At 40.1% G+C, this 7,213-nt stretch overlaps 1 non-coding gene across 1 annotated transcript; it reads left to right on the top strand.

Annotated features, from left to right (window-relative positions):
* Positions 1-1,327: 1,327 nt before the first annotated feature.
* On the top strand, positions 1,328-1,402 carry Trnas-cga (transfer RNA serine (anticodon CGA)). The gene has a single exon. It is a non-coding gene; the product is annotated as a tRNA-Ser (tRNA).
* The last annotated feature ends 5,811 nt before the right edge of the window (positions 1,403-7,213 follow it).

The following is a 7,213-nucleotide window of genomic DNA, read 5'->3' as shown; positions in this document are numbered from 1 at the left end:
AACATTTGTGCTTGTCTTACTGCTTTTATGCAAAAGTCGTATGTAAAAATGTGAAAATATTCTTCAAATATTGTGTCATTTTCACTGTGGAAATCATTAATTAATTTACTGTGGCTGCTATAACTCGTTTAGGATATTCTCAATATTAAAACACCACTGAGGCGAATAAATGTAGTTAAAAGTCATTGTTCTTTGCGTTCAGCATCACGTCACTCCGAGCTCAATACTTCCTTTCATTTCATGAAGCGTTGTGTCTTGCGTTATTTCAGCTGAACAAGTGCCTCATAACCTGTGCAAGAAGCGCATTTTGTTTATTTATTTATCTATTTTTTTTACAGTGGAGCGTTAACTCAGAAACTACAAAGGCGGATATTTAATCTTCTTTGAAAAAAGAGCCTTGAACTTTACACCGTGTGTAATGTCTGCGACTATGAATGCACTCCCGAATCACATATTCTGGATCACAACTCATATCCTTTGTTGTTCCTATGATTTTCTGGGAATCAACGTACTGTTATTTTTGTCCGAGAAAAATGTATGTAATAATCTTAATAGCTAAGACACTTGAAAATTGCTAGTGAGTCCGGTATTCGCACCAGATAGATTGATAAAGAAAATAGACAAGATCTAAAGAAGAACAGTACGTTTCGTCACAGGTTCATTTAGTAAGCTCCAAAGCGGCAAGGAGATGCTCCGTTAACTCAGCGGCAGGCGCTGCGAGGGAAGGGTTCTGCCTCACATGCTATTAAAAATTTTGGAAATCTGTGGTAAGGTCTTATGGGACCAAACTGCTGAGGTCATCGGTCCTAAGCTTAAACAGTATTTAATCTAACTTAAACTAACATACGCTGAGGATGCCACACACGCCCATGCCCGAGGGAGGACTCGAACCCCCAAAGGGGAGAACCGCGCGGACCGTGACAAGACGCCTCAGGCCGCGCGGCTTCTCCGCGTTGTTTATTAAAAATCCATGAGTGTGCGTTCCTACAAGAGTGAACAATAATATTGCTTTCTCCTACATATATCTCACGAATAGGTCATGAAGAGAAGATTAGAGAGGTTTTAGCCCACATGGAGGCTCACCAGAGAACCGTACATGACTGAAAAAAATAAAATTAAAAGAGGTATCTGAGACTCGAACTCCGCTGTAGAGTGAAAATTTCATTCTAGAAACATCCCCCAGGCTGTGGCTAAGCCACGTCTCCGCAATATCCTTTCTTTCAGGAGTGCTAGTTCTGCAAGGTTCGCAGGAGAGCTTCTGTAAAGTTTGGAAGGTAGGATATGAGGTACTGGCAGAAGTAAAGCTGTGTGGAGGGGGCGTGAGTCGTGCTTGGGTAGCTCAGTTGGTAGAGCACTTGCCCGCGAAAGGCAAAGGTCCCGAGTTCGAGTCTCGGTCCGGCATACAGTTTTCATCTGCCAGGAAGTTTCATCTAACGATCCACTCCTACAATCAAAAATAATAAACGCATTGAAGTTTTATAGTTCAAATCTGCCTTTAAATGCTTAACGATTGTTTATATTCACGTGGTCGCACAGAGCAATCACCGAAAACCATACAAGTATTATTTCTTTAGTTCCTACAGAATTCTAGGTCCAAGCTCACTTTCACGAAATTACGAGTCACAGGAATTTGTTTTTCAGCTTGCGACCTCAAGAAATTTTACGTCCAACGAAAGCTAACTCAAGACTTTGGGGTCCTCTGGGTGCCAGTATCACTCACCAACTTACCGTACTTAATGCTCAGTAAAGAATCATCACATGTTTCCTTTGGACAAGCCTTTAAGCCCTTAGTCATTTTATGACTGTTGAATTCATGTTAGATATTTACAAATGACCAAGATTCAGTTATATAGTGGAGAGCCAAAGAAACTGGTACAGCTGCCTAACATCGTGTGGGAACCCAGAGAGCACGCAGAAGTGCCGCAACAGGACGTGGTATGGACTCGACTACTACCTGAAGTAGTGCTGGAAGGAATTGACACAATGAATCCTGCACGGCTATCCATAAATCTGTACGAGTACAAGGGGGTGGAAATCTTTTCAGGGCAGCACGTGGCAGCGCATCCCAGATATGCTCAATGATGTTCAGGTCTGGGGAGTTTCGTGATCAGCGGAAGTCTTTAAACTCAGAATAGTGTTTCTGGAGCCACTCTGTAGCAATTCTGGACGTGTTGGGCGTCGCATTTTCCTGCTGGAATTTCCAAGTCCCTCAGAATGCGCAATGGATATGAATGGATGTAGATGATCTGACAGAATGCTTACGTACGTGTCACCTATAAGTCATATCTGGACGTATCAGGGTCCCATATCACTCCAACTGCACACGCCCCGCACTATTACAGAGCCTTCATCAACTTGAACGGTCCCCCGCTGACATGCAGGGTCCATGGATTTTAGAGGTTGTCTCCATACCTGTACACGTACATCCGCTCCACACAGTTTGAAACTAGACTCGGCCGACCAGGCAACAGGTTTCCAGTCACCAGCAGTCTAACGTCGGTGCTAACGGGCGCAGGCGAGGTATAAAGTTTTGTGTCGTGCAGTCATCAATAGTACACGAGTGTGCCTTCGTTTCCTAAATCCCATGTCGATGATGTTTCGTTGAATGGTTCTCCCGCTGACACTTGTTGATGACTTAGCATTGAAATGTGCAGCAATTTGCGGAAGGGTTGCATTTATGTCAAGTTGAACAATTCTCTTCAGCCGTAGTTGGTCCTGTTCTTGCAGGATCTTTTTCCGGCCGCCACAATGTCGGAGATTTGATGTTTTACCAGTACACTCGTGGAATGGTCGTACGGGAACATCCCCACTTCATTGCTACCTCGGAGATGCTGTGTCCCATCGCTCATGTGCCGACTATAACAGAACGTTCAAGTTATTCTTGATAACCTGCCGTTGTAGAGCAGTAACCGATCTCACAACTGCGACAGACACTTTTTGTCTTATATAGGCAATGCCAACGCAGCCCCGAATTCCACCTGTTTACATACCTCTGTATTTGAATACGCATACCTATACCAGTTCCTTTGGCGCATCAGTGTAAAAGAAAATTACACATCTAAGAAACTGGTGCAGAGAGAAACGTGTCACGTTCAGTTTCGGATCTCTCCTTTAACTATTTACCCATTTTTACGGTAGTTGTGGATAATAAACACAACTACCTCGCCACATCCGGTGTCGCAACACGTTCCAATGTAACTAAAATTAGAAATACTTCTAAAAACAAAGAACGATTTATCAGGTGATGATCTGGGATTCTCTTACTGACTTCATGCTACATTTTTATACGCAAAATTCCTAGCAATAGCATAGCTTGCACATAACTTAAATAAATTTTATATAAGTGTTTACATGTATGCCTGACTGTAGAAGTAAAATGTAGTGGTCCGTAATGAAGTCTTCACGTTTCATATGAAGTAACGTAGGTGTATACTGTATGATTGTTTAACATTTTATTATTGTTTATAAACTGTTATTATGTTGTCGCAAAAGTAGTAGCGCTTTTCCGTAAGTTTAAAAAACACAACAAATAGACATAGTAAGACTTCAGTCATCAATGAGGTTCTCTCCTTCACTATTTACGACAGTCTGTATAAAGGCACATTTGCATGCCGAGCGTGAGTTTCCTCGGAAACGCGAAATATTAATTAAATAAATAATCAGTGACAAATAAATAAAGCCTATGGCACACAACTGCAGCGCTGTGTCGCTGATAAAACAAAAGCACAATTACGTTACTCTTATGTTTGATTAAGAAAGGGGAGAGCTCTGGTAGAAGTGGTGCGAGAAGCACGTATTTTATTCTATTGTCTGGCACACCGCCATATTTCATGTTATAGAAGAATACTGCGAGTTGCAACCAGACTAGGCACTCGATTCTGTAAAGAATTTATATTTATAAAAGTAAGTAGGATTATGAACTGTAGGCTTATTCATTGAATATATCTGATTTAACTAACTGTGTAACATTTTTATGTTTAGTAGACAGACACCTCTGTACGACGTATTGACATGGCTGGCAAATTATTGAAATATTAAGATTTAGATTATGAGTCCGCACCTACCGCAGCAGTCTTTGGAAACGATTTATTTACGAAGTCCGATTATTTCAGTTTTATTTCACGGTCAACTACGAGTAACATTGCCTTTACGAGAAAGCCATTGTCAAGCGTCTGATACCGAATAATTAAACGTCCACGTTCCAGATAAGCAAATATTTATTACAATTACAATCACAATCACCATCATACAGATAGAATAATTAATATTTAAATAATATTTTTTATTTTATTTATTTTATATTGGCGACTGCGTGTCGGACTTGTTATTTTGTCATTTGTTACATTGTTCTCTTTGTTTCATGTGAAAAATCAACTTTCTGGACCTGGACGTGAATGTATGAGAGATAACAAAAAATCTGAAGATATTTTCCAATTCTAAAATTTTGCGGGAAGACGCAAAGAAGCTTCCAGCAAAATAAGGTAAGACGCAGCATCTTTGCATTAGCAGGCTTGACCAGACGTATAATTCAGTGTATTAGCTTTTCAGTAGATTCTGTAGTGTTTCTTTCGTGCATAACTGTTTTCAGTGATAAATTTCATTCTCAGTACTTTTTCTTAAACAATAACGTATGCAACAATACCAATACACGAGTGTACAATATGGCCGACTTCTGTACGATACGTAGTAACATGGACATAGCCATTACCAATAATCTCAAATTCAGTTTATATTTTTAAATTAACAGACAGCCATTGTTGCTACGAGCGATTCATGCTCAACTGCATTTTATTTTAAAATCAGTGTCAAATATTTTCTTGAAACATATATCACGTGTGGCATGGTAATAACTAGAAATCAATACGCAAAAATGGAACAGCAAAGACGTACTATTCAGACGCAATCCGACTCGGACGAGAGACAAATGTTAGAAAATGACTTTACGACAGCAACCGGTAGTGACGATTTATCAAACATTGACGCAAGTGTTGACGGAAATTTTGGCAATAGGCCGTCCACTACAAAAATTTCAAAGTCTCAGTCAGAGCCCATGTTGATGCATGACGTCACGTCTAATGACGCGACGGGGGCACAGACCTTGCAAACAGTAAACATTGCCGACATGTTACAAATGCTAATGAAACAAAACGCCGAAAACATGGCAACCTTACAGACACAAAATGACGCAATTAAATCTGACCTCATAGCACTCAAGACAGGTAATGACACTTTATGTAAACGTGTGGAACTTATAGAGGCCACACTGACCAAACAGATGACTGAAATCAGTACTAAATTTTCCCAGCTTAATACGAGACAAGAAAAGACTACAACTGACGTAGCACTTTTACAGACACAAGTAAAAAACCTTAATGTCACGTGTGAAGTTCTTACTGAACAAATTCAAACATATCCTTCAGTACATGACAACCTTGAAAAACGAATTACTGACGTACAGAATAAATTTGACAATGTTGAACAACACCTGACTGACATCTTACAATCTGATGCCACAGCTCATTTTCAAAATATTAATAAAGAATTTCATGATTGGGTAGTGAACAAAGACAAATATTTTGATAGATGCTTACGTGAAAATTTACCAACAATTGTGCACGACTCCGTAGCGCAATACATTACTAATAACAAACAGCTGATCAGTGACGCAGTACAATCCGTCACTGCACCCATGAGACAATTCACCGATCGACCACAGTCTGAATGTATCGAAAATATCAGTCAAAATGCACAGTTCAGGAACCAATATACATTCGAGTATGACACACACATACCGCACACGACAAACACACAAGAACAAAACACACCACGACTACAACACATACCACGATGTGCAAACACAAACACAAGCTATTATCATGGTAAACCACAGCAACATTATCGTAATTACTCGCCAGCTGAACATACCAGTAAATACAGTGGAATAAATCCATATCACAATGCGAAGGAAGAAGAAAGCTTAATGAAACACAGGCAGTTTCAGATTTTTATCCCAGAAAAACGAACCATTCATCCGGTGATTTTTCTTAAATCTTTTAGTAACGCATTTCCACGCACTTGGAGTGACCGGAAAAAGATTTCATATATTGTCGGTTACATCCAAGGCGATGCAGCTGTCTGGGCATACAGTCAAGCTGACGTATGTACCACGTACAGTGAGTTTGAGCGTGCTTTTCTGAACAAATTCTGGTCGCAATCCGTCCAGGAGCGACTCAGAAGACAAATTTTAGAACCTGAAACTTTTAACAGTAAAAATGGTAACTTACGCAGATATTTTGAAAAATACTTGAACATGGGACACTTTTTAGACGAACCAGTCGCAACGCGTGATATACTCCGTGCGTTGAAGGCCAAATCGCCTTTCAACATTACAGAAAAACTCCTACATATCCCGGATGACGATTCAGATTATTTTTTAACAGCCTTAGATTCGGTTGACATGTTACTTGAAGATCAGCGCTTCGCGCGGCAAAACAGCAGCCACAATGTTTACACTAGTGGTATGCATAACATGCAGGCTTGCCAACTCAATTCTGGCGCGCCCACAGTTGGATACGCGGTACAGCAAAAACAGCAAACTCACATGCCGTTTCAATACGAAAATCAAAATCAACACGCGTATTCCAATACAAACAATAGTTACAACAGTAATAACACTTCATGCGGCAATCCATACAAAAGGCACCGCGGTAATAACTACAACGGTAACAACGGATACAAAGGCAACAACAAAAACACAAACAGAAATAGAAATAATAATAACTACGAGCCAAGACAGCATCAAGGTTGGACTCGTAACGATCAGTACTTCCATTCAAACTCTGCTTTACCACAGCAGCCACCAGGACAAAATTGGAGCATACCTTACGACCGACAGGTAAGTTATAATGCGCAACAGCAACAACAACCGCAAAAGTTTGGAGATCATAATAGGCAATATCCGAATGTGAATATAATAGAAATGACACCTGATGCACAACCTCAATCTGTGTCAGTACCTAGTACAAATGCTAATCCGACAAACTAGAAACAGTCACTTCTATGCCCCAGGTCGTGGCTGAAGAATTCTTGCGGGGCGACTGCAATGTTAATCAGTTATTTGACACCACACTTGAACAACAGAATAATGATATGCCGAATAATTCTAAACAAAAATTACCTGTTTTATTTATAAGATACAACTACAATAACAATA

This window comes from Schistocerca cancellata, chromosome 8 (genome assembly GCF_023864275.1).
Source record: "Schistocerca cancellata isolate TAMUIC-IGC-003103 chromosome 8, iqSchCanc2.1, whole genome shotgun sequence".
Classification (NCBI taxonomy): Eukaryota; Metazoa; Arthropoda; class Insecta; order Orthoptera; family Acrididae; genus Schistocerca; species Schistocerca cancellata.
This window is presented reverse-complemented; position numbering and strand designations above follow the sequence as displayed.